Source organism: Eucyclogobius newberryi, unplaced genomic scaffold (assembly GCF_026437365.1).
Source record: "Eucyclogobius newberryi isolate DKJ021-1_F unplaced genomic scaffold, fEucNew1.0.hap1 SCAF_1, whole genome shotgun sequence".
NCBI classification, from domain to species: Eukaryota; Metazoa; Chordata; class Actinopteri; order Gobiiformes; family Gobiidae; genus Eucyclogobius; species Eucyclogobius newberryi.
Genome location: NW_027315723.1, coordinates 40,029,831 through 40,050,949, shown reverse-complemented (window position 1 = coordinate 40,050,949; position 21,119 = coordinate 40,029,831). Strand labels below are relative to the sequence as shown.

The 21,119-nt window shown below is 42.2% G+C and overlaps 1 protein-coding gene across 1 annotated transcript in view; it reads right to left on the bottom strand.

Annotated features, from left to right (window-relative positions):
* extl3 (exostosin-like glycosyltransferase 3) overlaps window positions 1–21,119 on the bottom strand; it is a 37,921-nt gene that overhangs the window by 15,715 nt on the left and 1,087 nt on the right. The gene's annotated exons all lie outside the window — the stretch shown is intronic.

Here is a 21,119-nt window from a genome sequence, read left to right as displayed (position 1 = left end):
AGAGGTTTTCCAACTGAAAAACTGACAAATGTACAATTGATTTACTAAAATATTGGCAGATCCACTTTAAGCATTATAGAAATCATACCATTCCGTGCGTTGGAATTATGCAGTAGTAAACCCTTTTTATAGTTGAACTTGGAGGAATCTGCCGTTGGTTTGGACCCGTGTGTCAGACATTAATCCCACACAGGTTTGGACAAAGAGGTCCGGATGGAACAGAGCCAGACGAGCTCGGGACAGCAGCAGGTGTGAAGAGGGGAACGCATTCTGGGCCTGACCGTGTCAATGTTTGAACAGGCTGTGCACGCTGTAGAGCCCCCCGGGGCCAAGTGCACTGTTGACAGAGGAAGTGATTCAGAAACTGTTCACCCCAAGTACCTCATAGGGAAATATTTATGTTTCAGAGTACTACATATGAGCCAGGACAAACCAGGACTTACCCTGATGGACGAGGGAAAACTGGGGGCGTGTCTAAGGACTAAAGAAGGATGAATCTAGTAGTGAACCGAGACATATTTGAGACTTAAAGGTGCAGTGTGTGACTTTTCTGGTGTGGATGCATCACCCGCTTGTCCGGATGGAGAGGTTATTTTTGCTTTGCCAAGAATATTCCAGTGAAAGACAAGCAGGTGAAGCTTCCAGGCCAAGTCACAGTTCAGCTCTGTGGAGAGGCGACACAACTCACAGTACTATACATGATTTAAAGGGTATTTTTGACACTTGTAATGAAATAATTGTTGGATGGATGCTATAAAGAATGTACAGTGGATGTGAACCTCCCGCCGCAGATTGATTTAATGCCATAGTGTGGAACATTGCAGCCATAAGCACGTCACATGAAAGTGATTCAGTGAAGCCCCTTTAAACTTGTAAACCAGGGTTAAATAAACCTAAATCAAGGTTACTCAGGACAAGTCCAAACTAAAATTTGACAGGCTTAAACCCATATAAATCAAGACAAAACAATCTTGATTTGGACTGAACCAGGACTAGAATGTAAGACTAAATGAGAATAAGACTAAATAAAAAAGATGAAAAGGAGTCTAAAGTTGGATACAATTCAGTAGAACACAGGACTAAACCAAGTCTAAATCGGGACTGAACTAGAACCAAAAACTTAGCCAGGACAAACTAAACTTCAGCAAATCCAAGGAGGAGCTCCGCCTATAGACAATTATTAATGATAGAACTGAATCTGGACAAAACACGCAACATAAAATAAAACATAAGGATAAAGATTAATGGACAAAAATTACTGGTTGTCAACATACAATCTGCAATACAATGTTTGATATAATAACAAATTGATTATTACTTTTTGGTTCTAACAAAGATATTGTTGTCAGAATAACCATAATTATTAAGCAATGGAAAAAGCGTGACTTCCCTATAAAGATGTACGTAATATATATAAAATGTATCAATCAAGCAAGAAACAAGTTTATTCATCAACAATAACTCAGAATTCAGAAGTCAGAATCAGCACAAGAAAGGTTTTAGTGCCATTGTCAGTGAACAAAATCCACAAACAACCTTAAAGGTTGAATGGACGAGTCTTATTTCCTCGTGGCGTGGACTGCCGATTAGTCCTGCCACGTATCAATCATAAAACGCACCTACCGCTCACCTGCAGCCGCGTGCGGCTCGTCCCCATGAGCAGCACGGTTCCGCGTGTCTAAGCGCATTTATCTATCATAATATAGTGTGGAGCTGGGTTGAAAAAAATTGATTTTCCGATTTTTAATCGATTCGCATATTAATGACCGATTATCGATTCGTACGTCCACAGATCAATTTTTTTTTTTTAATAATAATAAAAAATAAAAAATCTAATTAAAAATAAATAATTACAATTTAAAAAAAATAATAATAATTGAAAAATGCTCAACGTTTACATTTTATACTTCCAGTTTCAGTACTGGCAGTGTGTGAGCAGTTTTAAAATAAAAATGCTTAAGCATAATAATGCACTGGTTAGTGTCCCAGTAGAATCCACTGTTGCAGATGTAGTCACCTCAATGATGTTCTCCATTTATTGTCCTGAATTATCTTTCTTGAAGGTAGATTGACCCTTAACCTTTTCATCAGTCTTCCAGCCATCAGTAACTAACAATACTTGTAAGATTTGCTGTTTAATATTGATATAATACTAGTTTTAATATGTTGCTTCTCTACACAGTCATGAAGTGAAGGAAACGGTTCAAATACATTTTTAATTTTTAATAACATTAACCCCCGGATCGAATCGAAATCGGGTCGAATCGGAAATCAGATCGAAATCGGATCGAAACGGATGGAATCTGAGAAAATCGGAAAAAAACAATTTTGAAATGTAAAAATCGGAATCGAATCGATTCTTGAAATTTGAATCGAAACCCAGCTCTACCTCAGTGTACAGGACAAAATGAAGACTGAGAAAGAGAGTTCGAGCTGACTCATAAGACGGAAATCTACGGGAGACGAGAGATGCGGTACGATCCGTCGCGCTAATAAACAAACGCACTGTTGTATCAGTCCGCACGAGGGAGTACGCATGCGAGTTCTCAAATCACCGAAAAATCGTCCATTGCGCCTTTAAATATAACTTAAATATAAACTATGATAAAAAGGATAATGCATAAAGATCCTACAGTAAGTACTATCACAGCTCGAGAAACATGCAGTGCTTTTATTCAAAGCTTAATTTAACTGGACAATGACCAGCAGACGTATGTGGGAAAAATATCATCAGCAGTTGTGATAATGCCTCGTAACAGCTGGAGTGAGGTGTGGTTTTCAGTGTGACGAGCAGTGACAGAGCGATGAGACAAGATTGTAGGCCTGGAGCAGGCCTGGAGCAGGACGAGAGCAGGGCCCGGGTTTTAATAAGGCCCCTGACACCACAGGGAGGATCATGAGGGATTTGGTGATTTGACAGAATATGTGGACGAGAAATGTTTTGATGCAGAGCAATTCATCATTTCTAAAGTAACCCCACATCATTTTGAACAATAATAATGAAACATATATTATTAGTATTAGTATTAGTATTAGTATTAGTATTATTGTGGTATAAAACTGTGTGCAAATGTTGTATGACCAGCTTTGCTCAGTTCATGGGTTAGGGTTCATCTTGAAGGTTCCCAATTTGAGCCTTGAATAACATGTTGTCATTGTCTCCATGGGCAAAACACTTACCGGTATGTCTTTTCATGGTCATTTTGCTTGGCCAATTAGTTTCAATTCAATTTTACTTTTGTATGCAATATACTATATTCTTCTAGTTGCACATTGGCTGATGAGATGAGGTGAAATACGGGTGAAATATGAGTGAAATATGAGTGAAATATTCCATGAGGTGAAATGGGGGTGGAGTGTCCCAAACGCAAGTATCAAACGGGCAACCTTCGTTTGAGGGTCAATGCCCGGGATGTCCCGAGTTGTTGACAATGCAAAAAATTGAAAGATAAAACTTTTTTATTATCGTAATAAAGCCTGTTTTACCCTTGAAGCCTGCAAACGTCTGGTATTGGCAACTTTTATGTCTCTGTTGGATTATGGTGATGCCTTGTACATAAATGCATCGGCAAAATGTCTGAAATCCTTGGATACTGTATAATACTGCACTGCAGTAAATGCCACTACAATACTTTTTGGCTCTTGAGTAGTAACTTAAATGCTAAATGTAGAAAAATAATCCGTTGTAGTAGAGTTAAATGCTAAATACTATGGAGCAACTTTTATGCAGTGTTTTAACTCTAAACAAGGCCACTCTATGTCTTAGGCCTGTCATGATAAATGATTTTGAAGTACAATATATTGCTATGGAAAATATCACAATGAACAATATTAATAATGACACTTCATAAGCCTTTTTGATCCCATAGCAGATTTAAATTGTTTCTATTTTGACTTCATTGTTTCATGTTGCACCGAATCACCAAGTTCCAATGTTTGGGAGTTTCGTTCATCGACAATGGCAATAAATCTTTTCTGATTCTGAGTCTGATTCATGTCCAAAGTACAATAAGCCTTAAGCATGAAAATACACAATATTGTAAAAAGTTGCAATAATGAGAAGTAGTGACTTTTTAGACCATCTACAGCTCAAAGGTGATCGCATACTAGAAAGACAAAAGTTCACCCCTTGTTCAAGTAAAAGTACACACAATACTGAGCTCCCAAAAATATTGTTCCATCGATCATATTGAACGATAAGTCGATATAGTGCTTTGACAAGCCTCTGTCCACCGTGAACATGTTACACATCTTTTAAAAGCCCTGATTCTGCACTATTCGGTTGCTAGTTGCTAAGCATGAACAATTTGTCATCACTACTTCACAAAGCACCGCCACATCGACGAGTGCGTGTTCAGGAAACTGGTATCGAGCACAATCTGATGACACTGCCTGCCTTTCCACCCCCTGCGTGATAAAACTGAGTGCCACACAGTAGATACATTAATGCTGCATTATTGCTGCCATTAATGAATCGTTCACAATGTCATCCTTGTAATTGTCGGACATAATAATCATATTCGATTGAATGCACATCGTTTAACCCACCACAGATAGTCCAGTAGATTGGAGCCTTGTGAATAGAATAGGATTTTTACGCTTAATGCTTTATGTTCCCCAGAGCACATCCAAATCAATAGAACATCATTGTACCGCCTTAAATAACCATCCAGCATCTGTTATGAGGGCGGTTAAGGCATAGACGTATTTTTTCCTATTTCTACACGTGTCTATAGATTTACAAGGTTGCACTGTGCAGACGGAACTTTCACTCTAATTTATAAATCTGTGTTTTCAGTCGCGGTGAGACAAAAGAAAGCTTCAAGTGAATATGTTCAGGGTGTAAAACAGTATAAACCTTAAGCGTGGCATAGTGGTTAGAACTCGTACTGAAAGCTACATGTTCACAGGTTTGCATGTTGTTTCTGTGTCTAGCGGTTGTCTTTTACTTACTCCCTCCACAACATTTGAAGAAGAGTCCCCGGGCACAGTCAAAAGCAGTTTTTTTTTCTTTTCTCACGGGTAATACTTTACTTTTATTTTAAGAGGTTGTAACAATAAATAGAACTAGGGCAGAATTGGGTAAAAATGCACGTTAAATTCGTTAAAAAAATGTTTTAAAGATGCACAATGTTACTCTGGTGGGAGTCCGTCACTTGATCTGCCTGACATATGGCCATAGATACATTTAATGCCCTACTTGAGAACATTCCAGACAAAGCAATCACATCTCCATGGAGGCAAACACACGGCGGACCCTCCTTCAGGAAAGTTACATCTATAGTAAAACCCTAACCAGCAGCGAGTCCTCAATGCCCTTGAAACACGGTTGAATTATGAAAGCGAGGCCGATTGTGCGTGCAGTCCACGGATGCGGTGATTAAAAGTGATGTGATTGCGCAGATGGAGGTGGGCCCTGTCCCTGTGGAGACTGAGGGGGCCGAAGGAGGTGAGGAGAAAGGGGGAGCCGGGGGGAGCCAAGGGGGAGCAGCTGTCGGAGCGCTGGATCACAGCCTGTCTGCAGACGCCTCGCTGCATTCATTCAAGGAGACGGCCGACAGGGTGAGACCAGGGACAGGGAAGAGACGTATCAAGACTAAAGAGGAATTATATGATATTAGCAAAGCAATTGGAGGTTGTCTTGGAATAGCTGAATAACCTTGTAATAGAAGGTTCAGATTCGACCAACAATCAACAACAGAAATCGCCGATTCATTTGGAGAAAAAGGATCAAATTTGAAACTGGGATACTGGGATTACACATCTTCTGGGCTCCTTGGAAAACAAATATTACATACTTTTTGAGACGTTCTAAAAATGGAAGGTGTTAAGACTGAAAAAGAACAAATCAATTTCAAGTTAGGTGATGTACTGCAGTTTCAAATTTGCCCATTACTGCAATATAATGATGGCTCTATTGGCTTTTTTCCTCGGCACCACTCACCACACTGAAACAGAAAGTGGTCATCCAGAGCCCTTTTTTGAACCAGAACCTCCAAACTCTAACAGGACATGTACTAAGCACGATTTTCCTCTAGTCATTAAAAGTTTGATAAGGTTTGCGCTAAAACGTCGTCTTTCGGCAGTGCTGCTCCTCTCTTTGTCACACTATATTCCAAGTTTACTGACAATGTGGAAGGCAATATTCAAATATCAGAATGTATTTGCGGCATGATCGTGTAAACGCATGTCCATATTTTTTTCGCTTAATTGCAGTTTTTAATCATTAATCTGAGGACTCGCGGACTGGAGAACTATCAAAAAAATATTGCCGCCAAATATTGGTCAATTCTCTCTCTCTCGCTTATAAATGCCCATACCTAATGTGAAACGCGCGTAAACACCACAGAGGCAAGTGAACTTTAGGGGGCATTATTCCGAGGCGGAATTCAGGATTCAGTGACTGCATCAGAAAAAATACTGAACCAAACTGTAAGCAAGGGCCAAAGCAAAACTGCACAGTAGAAAAATCAGAATACCACAGGTCTTATCCCACAAAAACAAGGTGAAAATTAGAAAAACGCCATAATTTAAGACATTACAACATCCTTCTTTTCTCAGCAAGCATCAAAATACATCTATAGAATGAAAGGCTTTTTAATCTATGATAAAACACTTTTACATCTAAATGAATTATTGCTTTACATTGAAGGTGTTGAAGGTTGTTCAATGATGGAAATACACACGACAAATGAGAGAGGGAGGAATTATTCAGTAATGACAGCTGGACCGTGGCTCTGCCAAGCACAAATCCGACTAACGGAACAATTGTGAATTAAACTCAGCATCATCATTTGTTACATATTGATGTTGCTGCTTTTTTGGTCTAGGGCGCATTAATTACTAGATTTGTGGCTAGTAGTAGAATGCATTTTTTTTTATAGCTCCTGCATTTGGTCAGACAAATTAACACAACATTTGAGGAATATGCTGACACTTAAACTTGAAACAAAAACAAAAAACTAAAAGGGTATCCACATTCTGTTTTCCTTTACCACATTTCCAGCTCATCAAACTACGTAACTAAAAACCAATAAAGACTTGATTCACATGAAACGTTCAGGAGGAATTCTCGGAATCTGAGTGAGACGCCATAAATCTAAATAAATCATTCTCGATTTCGTTAGGGGTCGTGGGTGACTGGAGCCTGTCCCAGTGACTTTGGGCCTTAGGCGGGGTTCACCCTAGACAGGGGCCAGCTCGTCACCGGGTTAACACAGAGACACAAACTTGGACAAAAGCAAAACAAATATGTCGCTAGCTTGTTGTTACAGCCGCACCACTTTAATGTGGTTTTGTGGCCGGGGTGGAAAAACATTACTCACATCACAACGTGCTGAGGCATCTCATGAACAGTTAATTTCTGTTAAAATAGCCATTACAACTTTCTTTTAAAACATGGCAAATCCAGGAACAAAAGAAATCAAAGAAATTATATTACGTTTATTGCAGCCTTTACAGTTTGTTAATTATGGTACATGTTGATTTGTATATGCTGGCAGTGTAAGCAGTCTTTTCACACAGTATTTCAAGTTCATGATAAGCCAACTTGACTCATTAGCCTCGACTTGGCGTTGAATGTGTCCAGTCTGTTTACTCAGCCTTTAATGAGTGACACACTAAATACATGACACTTCTCAGTTCAGCTTGTAGCAATCTCGTCATGGACACTGCCCGTGTAAAAAGTGTGGCCCAGAGCGTAAAACATGGAGGGCAGCAGCCAATTAGAGCCAGCACAATGGAGCTCTTCACTGTCTTTCAGGTTCACTTCAGTAGCTCCTCCTCTGGCAAAAACAAGGACAAAACTATAATTGTGTGGGTGACATTTTGTGTAATTGCAGCGGTGTAAAGGACTATTTGTGAAGGACGCCCCTGTAAAACGCTGCCAACTGGAGTTTTATCACCTCTGGTAATTATGGCAGCAAGTGCTGAAGTGTAAACGCAGGAATCAAACCGTTCAGAGGAAACTGTTCAAGTTTGAAAGTAAAATGTGTCAAGAGAAGATCCGAAGGCAAAAATACGAAAGCAGCGCAAACTCTCGTCCTGAAGATGGCAGTAGCAACAAGTGTGAGACGACCCATAAATATTGTGGAATATTCCTTGCAAAGCAATCACATCTCCATGGAGACAGGCCAGTGGCAGTGCAGGGGCCTCCACCAGAAAGGTTCTTGTGTGCCTTTTAAGGCAACACTATGATATTTTTTTCTCTTTTTGAATAAAAAAAGAAATGCGTTTTTGTACTAATGAGAAATATTAACTGCATCTAGTATTGATTCAGTGCAACACACTGGATTTTGTGTTGTTTTTCACTTAAGAACTGTGGTTCTAGATTTGTTCACTTTGTGCAGGACCTCTGTCTGTAATATGTGCTCTGTACTATCTGTAAATCTATTCCGGAAAATATTTTAAAACGTTTTTTTCATTTAATGAACGCATGCCCCGGACCTATGAAAGTAACTGTAAGAACCTCAGACACAAGAATGTCAGTCCCTCTTTTGGTTTTTGGCCCATTCATTTACACCAATCTAATTACAGGCCCCACGTGGCGCTCATGTAAGCTCAAGCATCTGCAGTGACTGAAAGGCTGAGGAAACGCACCAATAAATCAGGTTTGCAAACTAAGGCAAAATGTCATTTCAAAATGCTCCACTCCCCGCTGTTGTCTGCAGAGGGAGCCTGACAACTAACCAAACTGTTCAAATGGAGAGCTGCAGCAAAAACATATTTACATTTATTTCAATTTCTGTAAGATAAATATCAATGCAGATGGGACGTTATAAAGAGCGGCATAATAAAGCACAAAATGTCTCCCTTCATGTTCACTTGGAGTGTGTTGTGGCTACTCTGTGGTTAGCATCACAGGTAGAAGATCTCTATATTATTTTCATACTTTTGTTGAAATAGTTATGGTCTGCAGTAATTATACCACTTTACCATTATACTTATATTCTGGTGACTTGTAAAAACACAAGCACTTTAGTCTCACCACAAATTATGACTTAGATCTTTGAGGGGAACATTAATATTGACTTTGTAGTTTGTCCTTTTGAGTTCCCCAGAGGTAGAATGGAATTAAGACCAGATCAATATTCAATCAAGAGTTTTTAATTAGTCATATAAATACAGATAATTCTAGGCGTCACAGTGGGTGGTTTGACTCTATAACAAAGAACATTGAAGATCATTTCCACCAGATTAGCAGCCATCAAAGTCATTTAGACTGATCAAGAGAACTGAGATCAACTACACAATAAAATCAAATTACTCTAATCAATGAGTTATAAAAATGAATGAATGGTGTTATTTTTCTCAGTTGCAGTGAGTTCTGGGAGTTTTTTTGTAATGTACAACATATAAAACATCACAAAAATCACAAGAATATCACAAAAATAATATATTTTAATATTCACAAAATAAATACAAGATAAATCTATTCTTTCTCCACAGATTAAAAGGTATGGAGACAGGCTGGCGACGTTACCAGTTGAGTCATATCTGTGGAAAAAGCGAGTGCCCTCACAGTAACAATGCTTTTAGTAATAAAACACCAGGAATAGAATTACTGTGGGATAGATATGTTTACTGAAATGCTCTGGAACATTCTAGGCAAAGCATTAACATCTCCATGGAGACCAGCAGGTGGGGCAAGCCCCTACAAGGGAAGTTACACAGTGCACCTGTAACTAATGACACAAATAAAACAATTGTTGAAGGAAAAAAGAATAAAATCATGATGTTTTAGTTATTACTATAAATACTCTTCCTGGGGTCCACATTATGACCCAAAGACTGAAAAACCACAGTGGTCAGAGCCCAGTGTCACTGCAGCAGCTGTGTGCATGTTACTGAACTGCTGTTTAATCAATGGGCAAAGAGAGAATAAGACTGTTTGTGATGGAAAAATAAGATTTTATTTATTTAACAGCTCCAATGAAAAACAAAACACTTATGTAACAGAGATGAGACCGCCAGCTGCAGAAACATCTCATGGATTCATTCTGTTCAACACACAAATAAATATGAATGAAGCTACAATTGCATTTGTGCCTCTACATGACAGATAAAAGCCAGTACACACGTTTCTATCAGCAAAGTGACTCAAAATGACAATGATTAAGCCATGTGGCAGCATCAAAACTTTCAAAACCATGTCCACCTGACTTGTAACTTGTCATTTTCTGAAACATTCCAAGCAAAGCGATAACATCTGCATTGAGACAAGCAGGTGGCGTACAAATACTGCACTTTAATTAATTGTTTTATCAATTGGGTTTTGTTTTCTCATTTATATAGTCAGTACATTTAAATGAAAACGAAAAAAAACGAATAGTTGCTTTAATCCGATACAATCAGACATCTTCGTGTGCATGTAAACACCTTACTTCGATAGAAATCGACGTTCATAATCACCGATTGAGACAACCAGATTATGAGATTACGTAATCAACCTGAAACTAGACTAGGCTTGTGCGCATGCTCCACCGCCCACCAGGCTTGTAAGATAGGATTTGAAAACAACCCGTCCAAATAATTTTGTCCGCAAAAAGTACTTATGGCGCACGCGCCAAATACGGAAGACCAAAATTATGACCACACTCCGCCACTTAGGAGCGGCGTATCGCGCCATATTTTCGGACGCTTTTACTAAATAAAGCGGCACTTTTAGCGCCGTCTGGCGTTATGCCGTGCACCGTAAACGAGTGCCGTAATCTACGCCAGACGGCGCTCTGCGTTCTCTTAATTTACGCCATACGCCGCTCCTATTGTGGCGGAGTGTGATCATATGGTCTATAGCTGTGGGCGGCGCGAGCAGAAAAGTTCCACTACGGTGCTCGCACGGACGGTGATCTGGTGAACGGTGCCAAATAATCATTTGGGACTTGAATGGAAGTCGTCTACGTTATTGTCAAGTGACAGATAAAAATAACAATGGGGAAATCCAGCGTGCCTTACCTAGTTTCGGCAATCTTCTGCAATTTAATGAGGTTTTGATGAAATTCTGTCAATGGCAAAAAAACGTGAAGCTTCAGGAAACGCGTAGCTTCGGAATTCTCCGGACCAGGGCTCGGCAGCCAATCAGAGCCAAGTACACAAATTTCGTCAACCAATCAGCGCGCAGCATGCAAATTTTCACTTGTAAACCGTAAACTGTCATGGCACGGACCATGGCGGACTATCGTTAAATGCTTTCCGCCCCGATTTAATGATAATATTCCCTTTTTTCAAAGATTTATTAATCGAAATTACCCCTCCACATTTCAAAATACCCCGTCCAAAATACGGGAAGACGGCCCTCTATCTATAAGCATGCGGCCCACGTTCCGGAACAAAACTATAGAAAGAAGCCGGTCGCTTACAAGGAAGAACACAACCGCATTCACTCACAAGAGCCGTTACCAGGGTTAGCGTGCACTTTATCTACACAATAACTAATGCGGACATTACATACGAGATGAACAAAGCTGTACGACTGCTGTTGTTCGAAAATGCGCATGACAGTTGTTTATATGTGACGCAAAAGGTCAACCAGAATTAGTCCGCTGAAACGATGCATATCGCCACCTAGTGTTAGGAGGACGACACGTTCTGGTCAGGAATTAGACTTTCTCCTCTGCATGTATACTTGGACAAGGACAGAGCTTGTCCAAGACCTCAAAACCGAATGTTATAAAAAAAACATTTTTTTGTTTGTATGTATAGAGATTTCTTTATATATAAATATATTATTATTGACATTGACTTAACCATGTGCAATTCCGTCATATTCATGTGCAATTATTCATGTGCAATTACTGTCGTGATCACATGCAATGGTGTCACATTCATGTGCATATAACTGATGAGAATAGTGTTTCTTTTTCCATTATTATAATTATTAGTATTAGTATTAGTATTATGTTGTCTTACGCTAGCTGTTTATTTTATATATTATATTTTATTATTTCTTTATTATTTTTTTATTTTAATCTTTATTTTTCCTCTCCATCCCTTGTTGGGAAATGGAGGTTTTGTCTATAGGAGTTTTTGTTTATAAGAGTTCTTCTATTGAAAGTGTTTTTCAAACTTCCTATAAGTTATCTGTTCTTTTCCTCTGTATCTAACTGTGTTGCAACAATGGAATTTCCCCATGTGTGGACAATAAAGGATTATCTTATCTTGGTCGTTTTTTTTTTAACTTAACCTACTTCCATTATGCCTAGTATTCATCTTTTTGCACATGGAATAGGAGGAATGCACAGCTTTAAAACTGCTTATTTGAAACTCTTATCATTAACTAAACCAGTTTTCATTTCAATTTGAGCATTTGTTGCAGAGTTCTCCACAAACGCCACAGCAAATTAGCAAATCCCCATGCATGAAAAGTCCAAACAATAGAGTGCTGCCCCAAATATTTGCTTTGACAACTGAAGCTAATTGCCGCGTTCAGTTGTATTCATGACTACTCCGCGTCTGTTTTGCAGCATCAATATTTTGGGTTCAGAGAGAGACTCAACTCTGAGCACTGGCATTATTGGTGGAATAAAAATAGCTCGTCTGTCTGCGTATCAGAATGATGCGAGTCCACGGGGTCTTGTCCTGGACTTCAAAAGCCTCATTTCCACATGTACTACATTACTGTGGATGGAAATACTTCAAATACTCAGGGTCATATTAAGTTTATGTTCATGAGAAATGTGAATATGGGATTTTTGATGCATAGCTTTATAATTAAGGATATGCAAATGGCGGCACTGTAGCTCAGTCGCTCGCATTCACACCTCACAACAAGGTACCGGGTTCAATTACTGGAAAGTATAGAGAGATATAAACACGTTACAAAGTTCTGCAGAAGGAAACGGGATGTTACTCATTATTTGCATGTCAATGAGATACTGACCATAAACAAAAGCGGTCCTGTAGCAGATGTCCATAAACCACTGGCTGACTCGCTGCATTTTATTACACAACTATGAGCGCGTTAAAGAGTGCATAGTGACGATGCTAGCGAGGCAGCAGCCCGACAAAGTGATGTGCTGCATATCTCACAAAGGAGCTGACCTGATTTTAATCAAGCACCGCGTTCACTATGAGAAATGACAAACGGAGCAGAGATACGTTAGAAAGTATCCAAATTTCAACATATATAAAATGGGCATGGTGGGGCATCCAGACGTAAACATGTTAAGTCTTTATTATCGGTTGTGTTTGAAGACTCTTGTAGATCCTTGGTTCTTTTTCTATCTTGTTTTAGCTTAAGTATCTACATTAAGTCGTGAAATGTGTGTAATATGTATATTTTCATCGGGATTGTGACACACCCTTCAGTACAGTTTTCAGTTAGCCTAATGTTAAACCAATGGAGATTTAAGATGCTAAATACTGAACTCAGCGGTCATTCTGACTCTATTGAGCGATGTTTTCATCAGACGTGACCCAGCAGTTTATCAGGTTGTTCCATGGCTTTTTTGCCGACTTTTATTCTTCACAATGTTTTGGATAATGTTGCTCTTTGCAGGTTTAGCACAATAGCAGCAAACATGGCAGATTCCCATGGCAACAGTCATTTTTTGATGTTCCATCTCAAGCTCTATATCTTTAATATAAAAATATATCCTAAATAATCCTTATTGTGTCCCACAGTTTGGGGTAAAATATACTTTACATTATGCCTTAAAAAGCAATGGAAACAGAGTAGACGATGGTCCCAAGCTCCATGTCTTGAACTGTGAAGAGTGTTAGAACTGTCTTTTATTATTAAATTGTATTATTTCTATTATTATTATTGTACCAAAATATTGAAAAGGACAGCAATGATCAGTGTATTTATAGAGAAAACCATTTGAAAACCCACAACTTCATATATGGCACTGCATGGCGTGAAAACAGAGATAATATTGAACATGATCGCGGTAAAATTCAGCTGTTAAATGTTAGGCCTGATATAATAATCAATTAGAATATCTGACACAAAGAAATAAATACTGAAGACTGAAAAAAGCGATTTGTGCAGAGTCTAAGTGTCCGTCTCCTCCTGGTGTTTTCCTCTGGAGGTCAGTGGCATTACCAGCTAAACATCAGAGTTCACTCAGCGACATAGAACTGAACTTTGGTTTCACTTGTTCAAAGCTTCCTGAACAGACAGGGTGGACAATAACACGTGACACATACAAATACTCTGCTGGGTTTGGAGGATCACAAGGCAGTACAAATAAAGGCTGTTTGGTCACTGTGTAAGATTTACCTTTTGAGTGGCTGAAAACCAGATAACGATAGATAATTTCCTAATCCCACTATTCACTGCGGGAACAGGCATTAGTGAAAAGCTAAGACTGTGTGTTGTCATGATACGAACAACCCTTTTACTATTGATTAGTATCTCATTTCATTCAGAGTGTAATAATGGAGATACACTTCTTGTCAATTACAAACTTTTCATTTATAATTTGCTTTTTCAATAAACATGACGACATCTCCTTTTTGATCAATGAATACAAAGAAAAACAAGCTAAATATTTGTCACCGGCGAGCAGCTAATATTTCAGTCTTCTTTCAAATGTTACTGGTTTTAGACTTTTAATATGTTCAGATACATTTTAAAAGTATCTATTTTGTTTGTTGTTGTACGGCGCCACCATGAAATGTATATCAGTGTAAACAACATTACATCGGTACCACCTGTGGCAGCTGGATTCTTTGAGGAAAATATATGACATTAACTGGGCTTTGCTTGGACATGATTGAGCAGGAGTTCCACAGCAGCGAGTCCGAGTCTGTCTGATGTCATAACACCAGGTTCACTGCTCACACATGTGCTCGACTGGAGAGAGAGAGAGAGAGAGAGAGAGAGGCGCATACAACGCACAACACATAACATTTGCACAACACACAACAAAACACAACGAACAACACACAACGAACAACACACAGTCTGTCTGGTGTCATAATAAGTCATAACATCAGGTTCACTGCTCACAACAAACGCACAACACACAACAAACGCACAAAACCACACACAAACAACACACAACAAACAATGCACAACACACAACGAACAATGCACAACACACAACGAACGCACAACACACAACAGTCTGTCTGGTGTCATGATAAGTCATAACACCAGGTTCACTGCTCACACATGTGCTCGACTGGAGAGAGAGAGGAGCGCACAACACACAACAAACGCACAACAAAACACAACGAACAACACAGTCTGTCTGGTGTCATAATAAGTCATAACACCAGGTTCACTGCTCACAAACGCACAAGACACAACAAACGCACAAAACACACAACGCACAACACACAACAAACAATGCACAACACACAACGAACGCACAACACACAACGGACGCACAACACATAACTCAAAGTCTGTCTGGTGTCATAATATGTCATAACACCAGGTTCACTGCTCACACATGTGCTCAACTGGAGAGAGAGAGACAGGAGCACACAACGCACAACACAGTCTGTCTGGTGTCATAATAACGCACAACGAACAACACACAACGAACAACACACAACGAACAACACAGTCTGTCTGGTGTCATAATAAGTCATAACACCAGGTTCACTGCTCTCACATGTGCTCGACTGGAGAGAGACAGACGCACACAACGCACAACACACAACGAACGCACAACACACGTGTCGGTCCAAGTCATACAGCTACAACATAAGGATCTTTAAAAGTATTTGCTGCCTCACAGTCAAAGTACATGTGACATTGCACAGGTCCTTCAACGTGCAGTATTCATATTGTTTTATTGTGAAGCCGTCACTACTCAAGTGTGACATACTGTACTGAACTGTGAGGCGATTCCCAGAATGCTCGAGGCTAGTCAGATCAAAATTAAACTAAAACATCCAAAATATCTATTAGCCATTTTTGTGTAGTATTGTGATTAGATTGACAATATTTTAAGCATATGATTCTGTTCAAACCAGCACAAAATAATGTGCCAAGGTGTAAACATTTGATAAAAGAGTGAAAGATGAACTATTAAACTAATACAAGTATCTCATGTGTTTAGAACATGTTTGTGAAAGTCTAAAGCACATTTGTCTTATTCTGTATAAAAGCTGCTGACCAGCTTTTATACAGAATAAGACAAGGTATTTACTTGTTTGCAGAGGAATTATAATGAGTCTCTGCAATTTGCCAACTTTTAAGAGCAAGAGAGCAAAATACTAAATAAAATACTAAACAAAAGCAGCACATGACATCAAGCAAAACCAAATCACAGACTAGTCAAGTAAGTTTGAAGGGACTCTTTGGGCCCTTTCAAAACCGGACAGCAGTTCTGGTCCTGCAGCAGTACTTACAAGAGGATCATTTACTGTGAGTGAGAAGTGTTCCACAGCTTTGCCCTGGGGCTTTGAACTCGTTACCACAAGCACTTTAAGTACTGCGCTGTGGACTTCAGTGGTGAGCATTAGTTCTACTGGACAATCGATAGTACCACACGTCATAATCATTTTTGTCATAATCATTTTTGGCACTTGTAATATTATTACAGGTGCCAAAAATGATTATGACGTGTGGGTCTGTGCAGGTGGGATATTTTATATGTCACAATTGTGGCATTGTTGATGCGGCTGCTCGGAGTTGTGGTCGCAAGGTCTCCGGTGCCTGTCATAGCAGCAACCCCCGAATCCGGTGGTGGACACCGGAAGTAAGGGATGCCGTCAGACTGAAGAAGGAGGCCTATCAGGCCACTCTGGCTTGTAGGTCTCCGGAGGTCATCGACGGGTATCGGCAGGCCAAGCGAGCCGCGGCTCGTGCTGTCGCAGAGGCAAAAACCCGGGCCTGGGAGGAGTTCGGGGAGGCCATGGAGGAGGACTATCGGTCGGCACCAAAGAAATTCTGGCAAACCGTCCGGCGCCTCTCACCAACATCGTTTATGGTGCGGATGGAGGCCTGCTGACCTCGACTGGGGATGTCGTCGGACGGTGGAAGGAATACTTTGAGGATCTCCTTAATCCCTCAGTCACGTCTTCCGAAGAGGAAGTAGAGACCGGGGACTCGGAGGCTGGCTCATCCATCACCCAAGCTGAAGTCACTGAGGTTGTTCGCAAACTCCTCGGTGGCAGGGCTCCGGGGATGGATGAGATCCGCCCTGAGTACCTAAAGTATCTGGATGTTGTAGGACTGTCTTGGTTGACACGTCTCTGCAACATCGCGTGGCGTTCGGGGACCGTGCCTCTGGACTGGCAGACCGGGGTGGTGGTCCCTCTGTTCAAGAAGGGGGACCGGAGGGTGTGTTCCAACTACAGAGGGATCACACTCCTCAGCCTCCCGGGTAAGGTCTATTCCAAGGTACTGGAGAGGAGAATCCGACCGATAGTCGAACCTCGGATTCAGGAGGAGCAGAGTGGTTTTCGTCCCGGTCGTGGAACACTGGACCAGCTCTATACCCTCCATCGGGTGCTCGAGGGTTCATGGGAGTTTGCCCAACCAGTCCACATGTGCTTTGTGGATCTGGAGAAGGCTTTCGACCGTGTCCCTCGGGGTGACCTTTGGGGGGTGCTCCGGGAGTAAGGGGTCCGGGGCCCTTTGCTCAGGGCTGTCCGGTCCCTGTATGACCGGAGCAGGAGTTGTGTTCGCATTGCCGGCAGTAAGTCAGACCTGTTCCCAGTGCATGTTGGACTCCGCCAGGGCTGCCCTTTGTCACCGGTTCTGTTCATTGTTTTTATGGACAGAATTTCTAGGCGCAGTCAGGGGTCAGAGGGTGTCCGGTTTGGGGACCACAGGATCTCATCTCTGCGGTTTGCAGACGATGTTGTCCTGATGGCTCCATCAAACCCTGACCTGCAACATGCACTGGGACGGTTTGCAGCCGAGTGTGAAGCGGCTGGGATGAGAATCAGCACCTCCAAATCCGAGGCCATGGTTCTCGACCGGAAAAAGGTGGCTTGCCCTCTCCAGGTGGGTGGGGTGTCCTTGCCCCAAGTGGAGGAGTTCAAGTATCTCAGGGTCTTGTTCACGAGTGAGGGAAGGATGGAGCGTGAGATCGACAGGCGGATCGGTGCAGCGGCTGCAGTGATGCAGTCGCTGCATCGGACCGTTGTGGTAAAGAGGTAGCTGAGCCGAAAGGCAAAGTTCTCTATTTACCGGTCGGTCTACGTTCCTACCCTCACCTATGGTCATGAGCTTTGGGTAGTGACCGAAAGAACAAGATCGCGGATACAAGCGGTCGAAATGAGTTTCCTCCGCCGTGTGGCTGGGCGCTCCCTTAGAGATAAGGTGAGGAGCTCGGCCACACGGGGGGAGCTCGGAGTAGAGCCGCTGCTCCTCCACGTCGAGAGGAGCCAGCTGAGGTGGCTCGGGCATCTGTTCCGGATGCCTCCTGGGCGCCTCACTCGGGAGGTGTTTTCAGGCATGTCCCACCGGGAAGAGGCCCCGGGGAAAACCCAGTACACGCTGGAGAGACTATGTCTCTAGGCTGGCCTGGGAACGCCTCGGGATCCCCCCAGAGGAGTTAGAGGAAGTGTCTGGGGAGAAGGAAGTCTGGGAGTCCCTGCTCAGACTGCTGCCCCCGCGACCCGGCCCCGGATAAAGCGGCAGAAGATGGATGGATGGATGGATGGACAATCAGTTATGGGAGGCTCCAGAGGCTCTCTACCTTCTTTTTTTTCTTGTTTACGGTATAGCGTAAAACACATACTTGAAGACGTACAACTACAGTAGGTGACGTAAATGCACTCAGCCGGCTGCCATTAAAAGTTGTGTTTATCGAGATCAAAGCTGGAGACAAATGTTGGGCGCACACAGAATCAGAATAGGGTTTATTGCCATTTGTCATGAACAAAATTCACAGACATAGGAACTTGTCCTGGTTATTTGGTGCAGCACAAACAACAAAACATTGAACACTGAATGGCACGATATGTGCATAATAAAATATAAGGTTTTGTAGTGCAATAGGAAGTGAACAGTGCAGTGAGTGCAAGGTGCTTAGGCAGTGTTCATGAGTCCAACGGTAGAGGGAAAGAAACTGTTCTCGTGACGGGAGGTTCTGGTCCGGATGGACCGTAGCCTCCTGCCTGAGGGGAGTGGCCTCCTGCCTGAGGGGAGTGGCCTCCTGCCTGAGGGGAGTGGCCTCCTGCCTGAGGGGAGTGGCCTCCTGCCTGAGAGGAGTGGCCTCCTGCCTGAGAGGAGTGGCCTCCTGCCTGAGGGGAGTGGCCTCCTGCCTGAGAGGAGTGGCCTCCTGCCTGAGAGGAGTGGCCTCCTGCCTGAGAGGAGTGGCTCAAATAGTCCGTGTCCCGGGTGAGAAGGGTCAGATGTGATCCGACCTGCTCGTCCCAGAGCCCTGGAAACATACAGGTCCTGTAGAGATGGAAGTCTGCAGCTGATCACCTTCTCAGCAGAGCGCACAATGCGCTGTAGTCTCTGTTTGTCCGGCTGTGGCTCAGCGTACCACACGGTGATGGAGGAGGTGAGGATGGACTCAATGATGACCGTGTAGAACTGCACCATCATCTGCACTGGCAGCTTGGCTTTTCTCAGCTGCCGCAGGAAGTACATCCTCTGCTGGGCCTTCCCGATGAGGATGCTGATGGTGAGCTCCCATTTGAGGTCCCGGGTGATGGTGGTGCCGAGAAAGCGAACGGAGTCCACGGTGGAGATGGGGGAGTCTGAGATGGTGAGGGGGGGCTTTGACTTTCCTGAAGTCTACGATCGATCATCTCCACTGTCTTCTGGGTGTTGAGCTCCAGGTTGTTACCGCTGCACCAGGACACCAGCCGGTCCACCTCCCTCCTGTAGACAGACTCATCCCTGTCCGAGTTGAGCTCGATGAGGGTGGTGTCGTCCACAAACTTAAAGGCGCAATGGACGATTTTTCTGCAATTTGAGAACGCAGATGGAAGTGCGCATGCGCACTCCCCCGTGCGGACTGATACAACACACACGTGCGTTTGTTTATTAGCGCGACGGATCGCATTGAATCTCTCGTCCCTCGTAGATTTCCGTCCACTTCTGCGTCAGCTCGAACTGTCTTTCTCCGTCTTCATTTTGTCCCGTACACTGAGGGAACTATATTATGATAGATCCATGCGCTTAGGCACGCGGAAACGTGGGGACAAGCCACACGCGGCTGCAGGTGAGCGGTAGGTGCGTTTTATGATTGATACGTGGCAGGACTAATCGGCAGTCCACGCCACGAGGAAATAAAACTTAGATTTGTGCCAAAAAAAATCGTCCATTCAACCTTTAATTTGTTTCACGGAGTCGTGGCTGGAGGTGCAGCAGTTTGTGTACAGGGAGAAGAGCAGAGGAGAAAGTACACAGCCCTGTGGAGATCTAATAACGAGTAAACAGAATTTTTGGACATTTACTGTATTTTCCGGACAATAAGTCGCACTTTTTTTCATAGTTTTGGCCGGGGTGCGACTTATACTTATATTTATACGCATATACTTATACTCTAGAGCGACTTATATGCGATATTATTTGTTATTTTAACACTTGCAACCGCATTTCATATTCCAGTGCAACTTAAATATGTTTTTTTTCCTTCTCTAATATGCATTTTTTGGCTGGTGCGACTTACAATCCGGAAAACACAGTATGGATATTCAGACGTCATTAGCTAAACACAACAGAAATGTGCCGTAACACGAGCACAAACTTAGATCACACCAAAGATCAATGGACGGCCAAATCACCACTAAAGTGCAGAAACGACACCGCACACATATTATATCTGCTCTTTGTGCTGCCTTTTATAACAGTTTCTTATTAAAGATTAAACACTCGATATTCCAGTTATACTCCCAAACAGCCGTCGCAATATTATACAATTTCCTCCAAAGTTGTGATATGATTTCAAGAGATAACAAACATACAGACACTATATTTGATCTTGCAATGCTGTGGGGGGTCCAGTGTACACTTGATAACGTTATATGGCCCCAATAACAACACGGCCCCAAAGGGTGGAGCCAAAGGGTGGAGCCAAGCATCCGGCCAATCACCTGCAGATGACATATTTAATGGTTGGCTACAGAACAAGTCACTAGAATAGGGATTATTTTTGTTTTTTTGCATTTCCGACACTGTCAAATTCTACAACGAGAAGGTGCCGGGCTCAAAACCCAGTGGAAAGCGTTGGTTGCATGTTCTCCCTGTGTCT